This window comes from Phodopus roborovskii, unplaced genomic scaffold, assembly GCF_943737965.1.
Source record: "Phodopus roborovskii unplaced genomic scaffold, PHOROB, whole genome shotgun sequence".
Classification (NCBI taxonomy): Eukaryota; Metazoa; Chordata; class Mammalia; order Rodentia; family Cricetidae; genus Phodopus; species Phodopus roborovskii.
This window is the reverse complement of record NW_026126433.1, coordinates 1,470,438-1,487,883: the sequence shown is the minus strand read 5'-3', so window position 1 is coordinate 1,487,883 and position 17,446 is coordinate 1,470,438. Positions and strand designations below refer to the sequence as shown.

Sequence of the window (17,446 nt, the reverse complement as noted above, 5' to 3'; positions counted from 1 at the left end):
CTCTCTCTCTCTCTCTGTGTGTGTGTGTGTGTGTGTGTGTTTTTCTTTTCTTTTTCTTTTTCTTTTTTTTTTTTTAGCAAAACAATTAAGCCAAGAGTTCAGGCCAGTGAGCTGCAATGTGCTTGGTAATTACAATGTCCACAGGAGATTTGCCTGTCAAATATGTTATACTTCATACTTTCTTCACACAAGCCTTTCCTATAATACCGTGTTATTATAAAGGTTATGGTGATCTCCTGTGAACAGACATCTCACCAAGTAGGGAACTGTTGGTTGGTCAGGCAGAAAAAAATGACATGTTTTCACTGGGAAATCTTCTCCAGTGAGAATGCTTTGGGAGAAAGCCACACTACCACATGGTCTTTTAGATGTAGCAGGCCAGGAGGACAGCACCATTGGAGGTCCCAGAAGATCCTTGAGAGGGTGGAACAGGGGGGCTGGTGCTGGGGGGTGGGTGGGCATGTGTGAACTAAGCTAGGCAGACTCACACAGTAGCCAGTCGTAAAATCCCCTTGCCAATGGGAATCAGGGGCTTGAGATGTTGTGTCTCAGGAGCATGACAGTGTAATCCTGGGAGCTGTCTACAAAGCTCCAATGTTTGTATTATTCCAGTGGGTATTAGCTTGAGGGGCTACTGATGCTCCCAGCTTGGGGCTGGTTCATTAGCATGTCTTGTGTTTGCCTCATGTTGAAGCTGCTTTGTGGCTGTCTCCTATCTCGAAAGATTACATTATTACAAGTCACACAAAATGGTTTTTAAGTTACATAAAATGGTTTCCACTTATATTATTAACAAATTCAAATTCTTATACCTGCAGGACTCCAATGAAGCATTAAACAGTAAGAATTGGTTGTGATTTGGGGTGTTTCCTTCTTCTGCTCACTGATAGCTCAGTAACTAATTATCTGCCTGTCAAAGTTATTGTAATAATGTGTCGGGGACCCTCTGAGCTATGTTGTGGATGCTTAGTAACTTAGAAGGGCTTGTGAGTAGATTGTGACTTCCCTTTTGAGCCACAAACTGTGGTCCTCAGAAGTCACACTGGGCTGTTTTTAACCCTTGTCTGATAGTTTTAGTCAGAAGAAATGCAGCAACAGTGAGCCAGTGTTTAACTTCTGTCTCATCTTGTCGACCTCTGTTACTCTCCCTACACAAGGTGACTTGCCTGTTGTAACCCTGCTGCTTGCCCATTTGTGTATAGAAACCTGGAGTATGTATGTGTGCTTTCAGAGGATTACTGACCCTAAACTAACCTCTGTCTTGGATTATCCAGTAGAATTCCTCAGTAAAGTTCCAGGTTTTCAAGGTATTGTGGATATTAACAGTATAAAGGAAGACAGGTCAAAAGTAAGGGTTTCATCCCAGGTGTAACTGAATGGTTAAAAAGAATGATCTTGATTTAACTTTATATTAGTTTACAATAGAAGTTTATTATTAGTAACTAAAATTACCCCCTAAAGAGGTGGTTTGTTTAAGAGAAATATTTGCAAAGGAGTGATGATCCAGCTGGGTTACGTGAGTTCATTATTCTTTGTTCATAACTCAGGCCCTGGGAGAGGATTCTGAGACTGTGGAGGGGCCATGCCATCTCTGTGAGATGAGTTTGGCCCCATACACCCTGAGTGTGTGGAGAATGACAAAGACATTCCCCATGGTCATCTGCTCAGCTCAGGGTTGTAGTCTCTGGTATACATTCAGATACTTGCTTAGACTTCACTCAAGATAATTATATCTAACACTGTTATAGTTGGGAAATTTAGGGACTCCTGGAGGATGATTTTTCTAAGGATAGTCAATGGAAAGCCATCATTGCTCAGTGAAAATGAACCTTACAGCTTTTATTAGTTCTGATTTCTTTAAAAGCATTTACAATTTTTGTTTTAGATTTTGGAAAAAAAAATGTGTGTGTGTGTGTGTGTGTGTGTGTGTGTGTGTGTCTGCGTGTCTGTCTGTCTATCTGTCTGTCTTGTAACTGCACGCCCATCGAGACCAGAGCATGTCCCTTGGAGCTGGAGCTGCAGATGTGAGCTGCCTGTGCGGGGGCTGAGCTTTGGACCTCTGTAACAGGATGTGTTCTTAGTCACTGAGCTCTCTCCCCAGGCCCAGGGTGTTGTTTTGTTTGAGACAAGAGTCTAACCCTGTAGCACAAACTGATCTGGACCCCTTGATGATCTCTGTGCCTCAGCCTTCCCAAGTGCTGGGATTACAGCTGTGAGCCACCATGGCCAGCTGCATTTAGGACCATTATTATTATTATTATTATTATTATTATTATTATTATTATTATGTGCTGTAGGATCAATTTTCCTAAGGGTTCTGAGAGCTGTTCTTTCTCAGTGGTTCAAATCCTGGATTCCTATACTTCCTTCCACTCTCCCTGCTTTTTGTTTTGTGAGCTCCTTTTGAGCTCATCCTGGCACTAGGATTCTATGTCAGCCATTGGAGACTTGCTTCCAGTTCCTGTTTGCCACCCTCCTATGACATGTGTCACTGCTGCCTGCCTCTGGCTTCTTGGGGATCCTTTGCTTTCATTACTCTACACCAAGAGTGCTCCTGCCTAGCTGGCCTCCCTGCATGCTCTCCTGTGTCTGGTCTTTTGCTTGCCTGCCCCCTGTCTCTCTGCTTTGGGCTTTCGCTCCCTTCTTCTGTATGTGTTCTAGAATTTCTTCAGCACATCATTTTTAGTCTCTTGTGATACCCTGCTCCTCCCTGTCTAAGGAATGGCACCCCACCACAGCTTCAGTGTAACACGGCACTACCTCACACTGGCTCTTTTTCCCACCAAGTTTCCATGTCTAGTTAAGCTGCTTTTTCCAGAGGCCAGAGGCTGATCCTTTCTCTTTCCTCAGAGTGGATGTATGCATGTACACACCCAGGTCCCTCTGGTTCTTCTTTGCCCTACCCTTCATTTCTCCTGCTACTTCCTGAAGCATTAACTGGAGCTGTCGATAGTCTCCAATGAAAAGCAACATAAGGAGAAAAAGGTTAGTTTAGCCCATTCCAGGTTAGTAGGAAACTAAAGGTGGAAGGAAATTAGAGCAACTAATCAAATCACACCCACAGTCCAACAGAGAGCCATGAAGGCATGCAGGCTTCACGTCTTACTTTCTTGAGAGTCTGATACAGTCTAGGACCTAGATCCATCCTCTCACATCAGTTAACATAACCAAGGTAGTCCCACAGGCCACAGACACGCTCACAGACCCATCTGATCTAGACAGTTCCTCATTGAGAGACACTTCATTCATAGTCGATTCAAAATTGTTTCGAATTGGCAGTTTAACCTTACCATCCCCAAGACCTTGAGCATTTTCTGTCCCTGCTAGCTGTCCACGCGTGGTGCCTTGATGTCTCCAGCATGGTAGAGCACCTCTTTCTACAGTAGGGCCTTCCTAATGTAATTCTCATTTTCCAAAGACTCTCTTCTCCATGCTCCTCTCTCACCATCCTTGCTCCCATTCCTTCTCTGGGAAAATCCTAGATAAACTACCTCAACAGTCCTCTGTGACCCGTTCTCTATCTTCCCAGGGAGAGCTTATGGAATCTCTTTTCCCATAGTTCTTGGCTTTTTCTGGTGGTTTGTGTATCAGTCAATTGAACCAGGTCTGTGAGCTCCTTGAGGGGAAGGAGTAGGTCTGATTTTCTTAATTCATCCTCACACAGTGTCCACTCAAAACGCTTGCTGTGTTAACTGTTGGCCCAACAAGCCAGCCAGGGGTTTTCACCTGCCTTTTGGCCTGTTGGTCATGCCCCTTTCTTAGTTCAGTCAGGGTGATCTTTGTAGCTGGCTCCTTTCCCTCCCAGGTCCTGCGTACTGTGCAGTCACTGAATTTCCATCACGTGTCCCAGGTGGACTGAGCTGGTTTTTAAGACACAAAGGTAATCCTCACTGTTCCCTGGGAGCCCCACATTTCCTGGGACTCTGAGGTTCAGTTATTCACTCGAGGCTGTCTGTGTCTCAGCAGCTGAAGCCAGGGTCAATGTGAGGTGTATGAGGGCTCAACACACCAACCATCTTGTCTCCCTCCCAGTTGCCTTCCCTGCCTCCATTCTTATTTCCTTTCTTTCTACTCCCTTTCTTTATCTTTCCCTGGTCTCTTCCTTCCACCTCTTACTTTCTTCTTTCTCTCTCCCTTTCCATCTCATCTTTCTCTACCTCATGCGAGGCAAGCGTGTTGGCACAGAACTGTCTGAAGTACTGGGGTGTTCAGAAGCACACTGTGGCATGTGAGGTGTGTGAGTGGGCACCTTCCTTATTAGTCCGAGGTAGCAATGCAGGGATGGCAGTCCTCTGTCCCAGTCACTCGCTACTGAGGAAGACTTTCTCCCCAGCTCTGGATGAGAGAGTCACTGTTTCTGTTTGATCTTGATGCTCAACTCGCGTCCTCTCACAGAGGCATCTCACAGAGGACGCCAGCTGATCTCAGGGCCAGAGTGCTTCCCCATAACCTCACTGAGGAGGACAGACCTTGGGGTACACACTTGACTCAGGCACCATAATGCTTAAGTCACTTTTCCCCCCAGTGGCAAACCAGAACCACTTCATAAAGGAGGGCTAAGGACGTCTGGCACTGTTGCTGGTATCCTTGGCTGTTAGGAAATGGCACAAAGGGCTTCATTCAGATTTATGAGCCAGTGTTCATCATAACAATCTGCAAAACTCTTGGAGGGACCGAGCTGGTGTGACAGTGAGTCAGGCTCTTTGTGATGGGATGTCTGCAGGGGAGGGTGGGGGAGAGAGGGCTGAATAACTGTCTCCTTTGCCTCCTCTCTAAGCTGAATCATTTTACAAACAGGAAACAATTCATAGGTTCTGTAATGGTCATTATACAAATAGGAACTGGAAAAGCATCAAAGAGCCGGACAGCACCTCCATTAAAAAGTTCCTTTTCAAGGGACAGTGATGGGGTGTGTGAACACATGCTGGAAAAGTATTTCTGCATACTTATTCAAATTAATGGAAAACAAAACTCACTTTAGGAAACATACTACCTGATGAGCAGACTTTGTATTGAATTAGGAACAGAATTAACTACTATACATAAGTATTATGTATCTCACATATAGTATCTTCTAAAACAGTGCCTGGCACGTGTCTTTTCTTCTTTATCTTTTTCGATTATATTTTAATGCAGTTTAAAGTTTTTCTTACAGCTATTTCAAGCTTTGGTCTCATTTAAAGGTGGAGTGTGCATAGGATGCATGTAGGTGTTGCATGTGCTTGTCTGTGTTGGGGAAAGTGTCATTTACTCAATGGATGGTGGGTACTCGAAGAAAGAGAGGCCCCTTTGACCTTGGAAGTTCTGGTCCTGGCATGGTGAGTTCTTGTATTTTATATAGTTGGTGTTTTCTGTTACCTTTCAGCTTTCTAGAAATAGATGTTGATATATCTTTTGTGTAAGCTATTTTTACAACTTTAATTTTGAGTATGTGAACTCTTAACCTTATTTCTTCTTTATTCATATCAGCTATTCAAAACCCAGTAATACAGAACTGGAATATAATTCAAGTGGGATTGGAAAGGTGGTCTTGCTTTGGTGTAGTTTACTAATATGTGAAGAAACAATCTACAGAAGGTGCCTGCTTTAGAAATAATTAACTGCAGTGATAAACCCTCAACTGTTAAAGGGCAGGAAAGTGGGGTTCATGTTGATTTCTGAAGGGGTTGATATGAAAGCCATGATGGATTAATGGCTCTAGCCCTGTACAGATAACGGAAATTCCTACACTGAGTGGCAAATTCCTTACATTCTACAGGGAGAGGAAGAGACAGGTATTCAGCTATCACTACTCTCTCTCTCTCTCTCTCTCTCTCTCTCTCTCTCTCTCTCTCTCTCTCTCTCTCTCTCTCAGCACCATAACTGAGTATTGAATGAAAGAGTGAATGGATGGATGAATGAATGAATGAATGAAAATTTTGATGGCATGCCCTGTTTCATCTGTAGAAATAGGCTCTTTTAAGCCATAAGTACAAACTTAAAATGCAAAGACCATTCCTCATTTTACAGGTAAGAAAAGTTTTGTTTTGTTTTTTAACTTGAGCCTTTTCAGGTCACAGTCTCATCTATGATAGCAAGCCATGAATTGTGAATTCTAAAATCTTCCTGTTTAAAATACAGCCTCACAGCAGAGTTCTACATGGACATAACTATAAACAGAAACTGGGTTTGGGGTAGTGAGATCCAATTTCTGATTTTTCTTGACATACTGAACAATGCATCCATGCTAAAGAACATGACAAGTAAGAATCCAGGCTCAGGGCCAGCTGAGAAGTGCTGCTTTCCTGACAGCCCACTGGCTGCCCACTGAAGACCATGGCATGTGGCATAGGAACATCCTCCAGAAGCAAAGACAGCTTTCTCTGTTGAAGAGAAGCTATCCTTTTTGCTTTTATGTTGTCTTGGTTTATAGGGATGGGTACCTGGAGATACATCCTTGATCTTCAAAGTTTTGACATTTCTCTTTGGTTGGGAGAAACTGTTAAACTAATTTAACTATTGGCTCTATTTAAAAAAAATGGCTGGAAGTAGTTCTGAGGCTGTGTTAAGCCAGAGTTAGAGAAGACACCCGACTTCCTCCCCATTTGGCTTTTGCATGCTCCTTCTCTTAGGAAATAGTTCTGTTTTATTACTAAACATTTCTTCGCTATTGAAGGGTTATTTTACAAAGAACTGCCTTTTTCTTTTTAACATAAGATTTATTGTTTATTTACATGTGTGTGTCTGTGTCTATGTGAGTGGATGCTCATGTGTGTGTTCAAGGGCCCACAGAAGACACAGGATCCTTTGGAGCTGGAGTTAGACATTTGTCAGCTGTCTGGTGTGGGTGCTGGGATTGATGCTCTGGGCCTTCTAACCCCTGGGCCACCTCTCCAACCTTTGGAACTGAAGCTTTCAAATTGTGTGTTAAAATCAGAACTAATTAAGGACCAATGCTACAGAAGCGTGGAGGGAACCCTGAAGTCAGAACCTAGAAGATGAAAACCCAGAGCAAGCTGGCCATACAAAAATATAGCGGTAACTAGATGGCTGTTTTAAAAACATGAGTCTTTCAAGGAATTTGAGAGGGGGTTACTATAAAAATATGATGTAAGAGTTATAAACAATCCACAGTGACTTGAAAGTACAAACACACTTGGATCCATCTTACTCGGTTTTCTGTACTACACAACATTGCCAGTCAGTAAATGTGTTGAATGTGTTATGTGAGAAAGTAAAGACCAGGATAGGTGAACAGATGTCAAGAAAGTGACCTGCTGCCTACAGCCAGAAAATTGCCTGAAGACAAGTTCCCCTTTCTCAGAGTCTTCTGCCATCCATGATGTCATTGCCATCTTCCCTGTGGATGACCTTGTGGTGTTTCCATAGTCCTTGCTTTCTGTTAAGCCATCCATGTCTTGTCTGCACCTATATCTGGTCTGCACGGCCTTCACTCAGACTGGCATATGCCTGGTTGCCGTGCTGGTTCTGTTCTAGCCCCAAATACTGACTACCATGCTGTCCAGCCATCTGTGCTAGCTACTGAGGCCATAACACAACTTCAGCTTAAAAAGTGTACATTTATCGTCTCAAATTTTGTAAGCTTAAGGTCTACAAGGTGTTGGCTGATTTAGACTGCTCCCAGGCCACTCTTGTGGGTGTGGATCTTGCTGCCTCCACACTTGGTGTACAGATCCCTGTGCCCTTTAGCTGTCCCAATTCCCTGTGTTCAGGACACCATTCTTATGAAAGCTAATGACAATTGTGCATTCATATATTCTGGACATGGAACCAGTCCATTCCCAAATTAGCATTCTATCCCTCAGACCCTGTGAACAAGGCTACCTGGTAGGTCTCTCTGTTTTGCTTACTTAGGTGATGTCATCAGTAGCAGGAGGGTTTGCTCACCTCACCTCAGAATGATCAGTTTCATCAAGACAGGTAGGCACAGGCCTTCACACTGGGCCACTCCAGTGACTGAGACAGTTCAAGTCCCCCTGAGCTATGCAGCATCTTCAAGGCCAGCCTGAGCCATGGAACAGGACCCCTTGTTTCGACATTTAAAAACACAGGAAAAGGCTGGAAATATAAATCAAACCACATGGTGTTTGTGTGGGCCCAAGTGTAGGAACACTTGATGGTACTCTTTTGGATGATTCTAGAACCTTTATGGGGCACAGCCTTGGTGAAGAAGTTGCATCCCTGGGAAATGGGCCCTCCACAGTACTGCCAGCCTCAGTGATAATCTGGTTTCTGGTTCCTCATCCAACAAGACAAGCAAGCAGCTTCATGTCCCTGTCATCACAGCCTCATTTGAATGTAAGCACTCCTTTAGAGGCCCCCATCTCCAAATACAGGCATGTGCTGCAGTTGTGGGGGTCATTTGGGAGCTAACAAGTGAGCTCACAAATATAACGTGGCTCTTAGCAGCATCTTAGCAGCAGGGTTTGATGCTCTGCTGGAGGATGTATTCAGACAGTTGTCTAGTTGTTACAGTTAGACATGTTTGCTCCTGTTCAGAAGAACAAGATGAACTTCTCAAGGTGAACCCTGGTGCATAACCCCTTAGCCACTAGTGGATCCACAGGAGACAGAAAACAAAGGGTAGCAGATGCAGTAAGTGGGTGGTAGCAGTAAATAGCAAGACGTTCTACAAACAGGATTGAGAATACTGAAGAAAGGACAGTGGCATGAGGAGTAACTTGCAGTGCTGTGCAAGAGTGGTGACACCCATGAACTGTCATGGGAAGGTTGCACCTCTCAGAGCTGTACTCTGTAAGAGAACTATGTTTCCTTCAGGAGAGCTTCAGGTGGTTTAGATGTTGCCTATGGCTGCTTTTTCATGGCAATGGCAGGTGCCCATCAAAGCCTAAAGTTTTTATTGTCTCGCCCTTTACAGAGTGTTCACTGACACCTAGCTTGGACTTTATTTCTATTTTTATTTTGACTTCTTGATCACCGTGTTACTGCTATTTCTACCACTAAATCTGATATGTTTATGGCTATTGCTCCTCGGCCTTTAGTCCATGGGCAAATTGCTATCTCCAGGCTGATCTCTTATTTTTAAGTGTTTATTATCTAATGTCATGTAATGTAATAGAAGCACATTTCCCACTAAATGACATAAAAGATAAAACAGTGATACTAACTTATTTGTTTATTATACTAGGGTGTCTTAGGGTTTCTATTGCTGTGAAGAGACACCATGGCAACTCTTTTATTATTTATTTTTTACATTCTAATCCCAGTTCCCCCTCCCTCCTCTCCTCCTGTTCCCTCTACTTCCCCCCCCCACCCAACCTCCTATCTGCTCCTCAGAGAGAGCAAAGCCTTCCCTAGAAAGTCTACTAAGTCTGTCCATCATCTAGTTGAGGCAGGACCAAGGCACCTCCCTACCCCTCACACCCCTGTGTCTAGGCTGAGCAAGGTATCTCTCCATGTAGATTGGGCTCCACTAAGTCAGTTTGGACTCTTATAAAGGAAAAACATTTAATTGAGGTGGTGGCTTACAGTTTCACTGGTTCAGTCCATTATCATTATGGTAGGAAGCGTGGTGGCATACAGGCAGTGAAGGAGCTGAGATTCCTATATCTATTTTGTTTTGTTCAAGACAGAATTTCCCTGTGTAGCAGCCCTAGTTGTCCTGGGACTTGCTCTGTAGACCAGACTGTCCTCAAACTCACAGAGATCCATCTGCCTCTGCTTCCTGGGTACTGAGATCCTTACATCTTGGATCAGCAGGCAACAGGAAGTGGTCTGAGACACTGGGTGTGGCTTGAGCATAGCTGAGACCTCAAGCCTGTCTCCACAGTGACACATTTCCTTCAACATGCCATACCCACTTCAACAAAACTATACCTCCTGATAGTGCCACTCCCTTTGGGGACCATTTTCTTTAAACCATCACAGGGAGAAAGGTTGAACGCGTAGCTTTGTGTGTACTAGGTGTATTGACTGCTTCTCACTTTGACAAAACACCTGATGCAAGACAACCAAAGGGAGGAAGGCTTTGTTTTGGCTCTCAGTTTTGGGAAGTGCAACCCACCATGGCAAGGAAGCATTGTGGAGGGAGGGAGTGGCTTGTGGCTATGGTAGCAAGAAAGTGATGCAAGAAAGTGAAACAGAATGGTTAGGTTAAAATCCCTCACCCCACACACCCCCAGCAATCCCTCACCCCACTCCACCCCTAGCAACCCACATTGTCTAAGGATACTTCACCTCCTAAAGGTTGCCTAACTTCCCACCAACAGCGTCACCAGCTGGAGACCAAATAGTTGAACACATGAGCCTGTGGGGGCGTTCCACTTTCAAACCATAGTCTCATACCCGTGGCTCCCACAGGCTCACAGCCACCTCATATCACAAAATGTATTCAGTACAACTTAGTCATCACAGTCTTACTGTTCCAACACTGTCTAAAGGCCCGAAGCCCAAAATGGAGGGATGGGCAGAGCAAGGAAAGACTGAGCTCAGACAAGATAAAATCCAGCAGAGAGAACAAATTGTCTGGTTTGCCATCCCCTGTCTGGTGTCTGGGACTGCAACAGGCTTGGGTGGCCCCACCTGTACTGCTCTGCTGCCCAAAGCATGTGACCTTTCTCTTGGCAGATGGCCCACACCCCTAGCTTGTTACATCCTAGACTGTCCACTACAGCTAGTCTTCACTTGCACAGCTTTACACAGTGGCCCCTAGCGGCCACCTCACAGGGAATCTGGCCCATCTACAGCTTGCCTGCCCTCTGTGGCTTTCTAGACCTTTAGGTAGTCTCTGTGATCTTGTAATTCTTGCATTTGGCATGTCTGCAAAACCAGTACCATGAGCTTAGATTCTGCGGCCAGTCCTGTAGCTTGAACTCCTTCCCTCCATCCTTGGCAGCCATTGTGAACGCTTCCTTGTGGCTGGGTTTGATCTTGGAACCTCCACTGCAGCACCAGCACTTGGTGGGCGTGATCTTGCCCTAAAGGCATCTTTTTATTTTTATTTATTTTTTTTTGGTCTTGGTGCTGATTGAACGTATCGCCTTTTATTAATTTTTTTAGTGGCCACTGCTGCTGTATCTACAGCACTTTGTTCCCTGCCTTAAATCCAGCCACCCTCTTTTTGGTGCCAAATTGCTACTTTTCCCTATATGTTCTTTCTTGATAAAAACTGGTTAAAAGCATCGAGCAATAACATATCAGAGCCTGGATGCTATGCTGTTTTGAAATTCCTGCCTCCAGACAAATTAACCTGTTATTATTAGTAGTATTATTAGTATTATTATTTTTAACTCATCCTCACTTAGACTTTTTTATTTGGGCATAAGGAAGCAAGATACTTAGCCAGAATGTAGCATAAATGACTTCTAATTTCCAGTAAGTCCTAGTTTCCTCTGAAAGTACAGGAGCCTTTTCATGCTTCCTTGGTATTCTGGCTTTCCTTATCCTCATCGGAGATGGCCCATTAAGTTTTGCTTTCAGCACTACTGGGCTTCTTGAATTTACAGCTTTAGATTCTGCCGTTTTATTCTCACAAACTAGTTCCAGGGTCCAAGAACCACAGGCCAGATTTATCACAATGAGGACCCCCCATGTTTTGTTTGTTTTGTTTTGTTTTTATGGAACAGAATTTTAATATGCAACCCTGGCTTGCCTAGAGATCACTGACTTGCTAGTATCCCAAACTGACCTTGTACCCAAACTGTTCAGCAGTACCTCTGTGTCTGCCTCCTAGGTGCTAGGATTTCATATATGCTCCACCACATCTGGCTGTTCATATATCCTCCACCACATCTGAATATTCATATATGTTCCACCACATCTGGCTAGGACCCCACTTATTAGCATCAACTTTTATATTAGTTACTTTTCTTATCCTGGGACCAAATATTTGATAAGAAGCACCATAACGGAGGAGGGGTTTATTTTGACTGAAGTTTTGAGAGTATAGTTCATCATGGCAGGGAAGGTATGGGAGGGAGGGTCGAAGTGAAGCTCAGAGGGGCTAGTGTAAAGGCTTGAGTTCTGTCCTATGCTAGATCCACAGACTCTAGGAAGATGGTAGAAATCAGAAGCAGATTTTCTCTTTTTCCTTATTTTTTTTTTTTCTTCACTCACCATTTGCTCCCCAAAATGAAATTCTTCTTCCTAAGTTAGGCTTCCAATATTTACACGCCGGTTGTTGTGGTTGGTATTAACTGTTAACTCAATGCCTAGGAGGTAGGCCTTCAGCACAGCTCTGAGAATGTCTGTGAGGTACTATCTTGATTGTTTGTTGATGTGAGGAAACCCACCTTAATTGTGGGCAAGACTATGTAGAATGGAGAGAGCAAGCTGAGCGTGAGCATGCCTGCGCATGCGCATGCCTTGTGTCTCTCGCTTTCTGACTGGATTCTGTGCAAACAGGGTCTTCTAGCCCCTGCTGCTGTGAGTCCCCCCACCACCGACCCCGGCCCCCACCACAATGACCTATAACCTAGGACTGCGAGCCACACATACCCTCTGTCTCATGAATTGTTTTATCACAGCAACAGGAAAATAAATTCAGACACTGGCGGAGGCTATCCATTTCTTCTGGAATGGAAGTCCTCATTCCACCAATCAGAAACCGTCAGACTCTAGGAAGTTGATCTGCATCCTAACTCCCTTCCCTTTCATAGCTCATCCTTGAACACTGTATGTATCAGGCCTTCTCCTAGGGTACAGTGAGAGAGAAAAAATAATCTTTCCTGTGGGGGTCAAACAGAAGACAGGCTCAAAAGCCCAGCCTGGAATGTGAAGGAGTCTGTTGAGCATGGGGCAGCCTGTGGATACCTTGAAAAGGATGAGAATGCTAGGAAAGAACAGATGCTGGAATAAGAAATCTTGGTGTGGGAAGAGAAGACCTCTGCACGTCCTTCTTATGTCCTTCTTACGCAGCAGCCCGAGGGAGCACTACAGTTTGAATCAGTTCACAGGGAACTGATGTTTTCCCTGTTGTTCTTACTGAGGATTGAATCTGGGGCTCTATACAGGCTTTAGGTTGTTATTACAAATTCAAGTTCAAGTTAGAGTTTTTGCTAGACTTTCCACCTAATTTTAGCAGCAAAGTATCTAATATTCCTATGTAGGAGACATTTCTTTAATTGTGAATTCATTTGTAATTGAACTCATTTTTCTTGGAAGGCACTGCAGGGGGTTGTGTTACCCAGGGTAGCGGTTCTCTCCATTTGTTAATGACATTGAAAGGAAAAACAGTTGGGCTATCTGTTTGGTTACACCTACTTTGAATGTTTTCCTGACCTGAGTTACTTTTGGCTGTGTTGAATGGTGTAGAACTGGAGAGCTTTTGTGTTTAAAAGTTCCGGAGAACCCAGGCCTGTGGGCCACTTCCACAAGGGGACGGGCGTTCCCAGAGCACTGATTTTCTGGAAGGAGCCTAACACACCCCTGGCTGACAGGGAAGCTCACCATCTGCTTTCCAATGAGGCCAGAGAACAGAACCTTTGTAGAGTCCTCCCATAGGGTGGCCTTGAAGGTGGCCTGCACCAGAGGCTGCATCTTCTCCCAGCTTGAGAAGTTTAACACAGGTATACCTCAGGTGGCCCTGAGGCCTTGAAACCAGATGCAAGCTATTTTTCTGAGCAGGTGCAGAGTGTCTTACCAGGTTCTCATGATCATCCATAGTCTAGAATATGGTAAGAGGAGAGGGTCATAGACAAGGAAAATCTGCCTTCTCATTAACCCAGCTAGCTGTCACTGAGAGTCTTTTGAACCGCATCACTCTAAAAATGGAGGAACTATATTGTGTGTTGGTGTGAGCCTTCATGGTGTATGAGTCCCTGAGAAACAGCTCCGGGAAACTTGCTTCTCTGTGAATTGTGAGATGTTCGCCAGGAAGTGTGTAGCAGGGCCTGGCACTCAGGTACAGTGTGCAGTTAGATGGGCCGAGCAACTTCTAGTGTTCATAGTACCTTAGGGTGATGGTGGCTGAGAACACATAGTGCTATCTTTCAGAACAGCTGGGAAATCAGAATTTTGTGTTCTTTTTTTTTTTTTTTTTTTTTTTTTTTTTTTTGAGACAGGATTTCTCTGTGTGTAGTTCTGGCTGTACTGGAACTCACTCTGTAGACCAGGCTGGCCTTGAACTCGCAGAGATCTACCTGCCCTTGCCTCCTCCCAAGTGCTGGGATTAAAGGCATGTACCACTATCAGGCAGAATTGTGCATTCTTATACAAAGTGAGGAGAAGAGGATCAGGCTGACAGGTGTACCAGTTACCCTGAGCTAATGCTATGTGTTTCACTCATGAATAGAGACATCACTCTGCACAAGTCCACACAAACTGAAAATGTTTACAATTGCTGTTTCTTTCATAACATAGTAATAATGCCTGTTGAGGTTCCTGGGGAGAGATGTCCATTTTATAACCAAATCAGGTCTAGTTGTACTTCTAGCAGCTAGGGTCCTATACCTGATGGTCTCTGGGAAGCATCTGCTTTAGCTATTGGCTACCAGAAATCCAAACATGTGGCTTATTCCCAGCGAGTGTAATGATGACACCCCTGGCTCTCCTAGTCTCCAACCCTTCATTATTTTTCTTGCCTTATTGAAAATTACTTTTAAAAGTGTGGTATCAGTATAGTGTCATTATTTTTTTAAATTCACCTTGAATATTATTTGGGACCAAACAAGTCATGCCTCAGTTTAAAAATACAAAATCAATTAGTTTTTGCAGCCATAAATTGTCCGTTGTATTATTGCATACATCACTGGGTGCTTGGAATTTAAAAATCAAATAACGTAAGAGTTTTATTACTTGTATGTACTGTCTGGCAGGGCAAGAAAGAGATGTACATTGAGAAAAATTTAGAGACAGTGTTGTGTTATATAGCCCAGGCTAACCTTGAACTTGGAATCTTCCTTCCTTAGCGTCTCAAGCACCGAGATGAAAAGTGCATGTCCAGCTAAAATGTTACAATTCAGTAGGGGAAGTTAGGCATAGGTTCAGGAAGAAACACCCTCTGAGCTGAGTGTTAGAAATCAGCAGGTTGTTGTCAGGCATGCAGGGTGGGTGGGGGCATGAAGGCTGGGGAGGCAGGGTTAAATGTGTTGTATTCCAGGAACTGTGATGCATTTGGAATGCTGAAGTGAGGTGAGAAGCAAGACCAGCCCAGACGGGATTGGTATGGGTCCTTGTGAGTGACTTGGTGTTCATCTTGAAGCAGTAGCAAGTGTACTTTTACAGTCTACAGTGAGAGGTCTAGACAGAGGGGTGGCCAGTTAGATCTGGGCTTTTGGATGGAGGGCAGGAGTTAGGAAGTTGCTGCAACTGCCCAGGTGAGACACACATGTCTGTCAGGCCATTGCTTAGTAAAGAGTAGTGTGCATCTGCTGTGGAATGGAAAGCTCTCCAGTAATGAAGGGAAGAAAGGAAATCGTTGATTAGTACTGAAAACACCACCCCATTATTAAATGCACATATGCCCAGCTGTATGCTCATGTGATAAATTCATAGATGGAGATATGGAAAGGGCATGCACTGGGTTGCAAACAAGGTCTGGTAGCTTTGGAGGGAACTGGGAATAGGGAGAAAGAGGTGAAGGGGAATCTTCTGTGGTCACGGATGTGACTTAAGAAAGTATCCACATATGTGTGGTATGCTCTGAGATGTATGATTTGTGGGTGAGTGGCGAGGAAGTGTTATACACTAAACTCTGGAATAGTGGAATGTGCTGTGGAGAGCTAGGCAGTCATGCTCCTGTCTTTGAACAAGTGAAGTTTTAGTCCAAGACTTCTGCTCTCAGTCTCCTAGTTGAAATGGACCAAGAAGTAGACAAGAAGCTTGCCCCATGCTCCTTCATGTCTCCCATGTCTGGGCATCTGATTCCTGAGCAGCTCTGCCTACAGGATGTCTGTGTTAATTACAGTCCTGCAGAGAGATGGGACAAGCAGGAGACTTGGTCAGTCAACAGATTAATGGATGGATAGGTTAATTTTAAGGAATGGTATATGAGATTATAGGGGCAACCTGGGAAGGAAACTAGAGGAGGTCTGATGTGGTCCAAGCCCAAAAGCCATCACTGTCAGAGCCTGTCCTTCCATGCAGGTCTTTGACTGAATGGGGCCAGCCACATATGAGTGTCCCAAGAGGAAACTGAGTAAGCCCAGGCTCCTTGTGTTAGTCAGCTTCCTGTTCCTGTAACAATCAGACAGTCAACACAGGAGGGAAAAGGTTGGCTTTGGCTGACACTTTTAGAGGTTTCGGTTCATAATGGATTGGTTGGTGCTGTTGCTCCTGGTGCTGTGGTGGGAGTGTGTGAAGAGCACCATTGTTTGCCTTAGGCCAGGGTGAAAAGAGAGCGGGCAGATGAGCTGTGAAACCTTGATGCTGTCAAGGGCAAGGTACCTAATGGTCTGAAGATCTATCTCCCACATTGCTGATCACATGAGCCTGGACACCCTGTTACTATCCATATGTTTCTACTATGCTCAATTGTGCCAGTGTACGATGGAAAAGCCCAGGTAACCCAGAGTGATGACAGCTGGATATTGCAATACTAAGAAGGAAAAGCAGAAAGATTGAGTGGCAGCTCGCAGAGTTAGGTTACAGGGACAGGAAAGATAGAGCTGGAGTCACACTGAATGTGCAGAGGTGGGGAACAGACACTTCCCCTTTGCAGTTAAAGGACACGGCTGTAGAAAGAGGCAGCACTGTAGATCTGGGGTGTCATGGGCAGAGGTCTGGCATGGATCCTATTGGAACAGGAAAATCATTGTAGATTGCTTCCTGGTTTACAGGTTCTTCCCATGAGTCTGAAAAGTGTAGATCAGGGGTCTTGGCCCTGGTGCTCTGACACATAGGGTCGAGCAACCATCTTTTTCATGGTTTTTATTATCGTGTATTCATTCCTCAGAATGATTGGCCTTGTAACAATTTAATACATGAATATATTGTACTTTCATATCTCCTGCATTATCCCTCCTTACACACACACACAGACACACAGACACACAGACACACACACACACAGACATATACACACAAACACACACACATACACACACTTAGGCACAGATACGTATACATACACATGTACATTCCCACACACACACACACACTCACAGAGTTCCATTCTGCTTTCACATTATTTTTGTTTTTCTCTAGATTTAGCAAATGAGAGAAAATACAGTGTTCACCTTAATCTGATTTATTTTGTAATTATCTCCAGTTCCACTCATTTTCTTGCAGATAGCCTATGTTCTTTATTACAGCTGAATAATACCCCATCGTGTGCATTTTCCACGTTTTCTTTCTCCATTAATTTAGTGATGGACATCTTGGCTGTTTCCATGTTGTGGTGGTTATGATTCGTACTGTGATGATGAGAGAGTGAGATCACAGTATGCAGAGAAAAAGGCCTGTGGTGAAAATAGTGTGAATGAATGTTAGGTACAAAGGGAATGTAAAAGTTAAGACAGTGAAGCCAGGAATCCTGATGCAGTTGGGT

At 44.2% G+C, this 17,446-nt stretch overlaps 1 protein-coding gene across 1 annotated transcript in view; it reads left to right on the top strand.

Annotated features, from left to right (window-relative positions):
• The window catches only part of Fgf2 (fibroblast growth factor 2), a 51,127-nt gene that overhangs the window by 5,663 nt on the left and 28,018 nt on the right, over window positions 1–17,446 (top strand). The gene's annotated exons all lie outside the window — the stretch shown is intronic.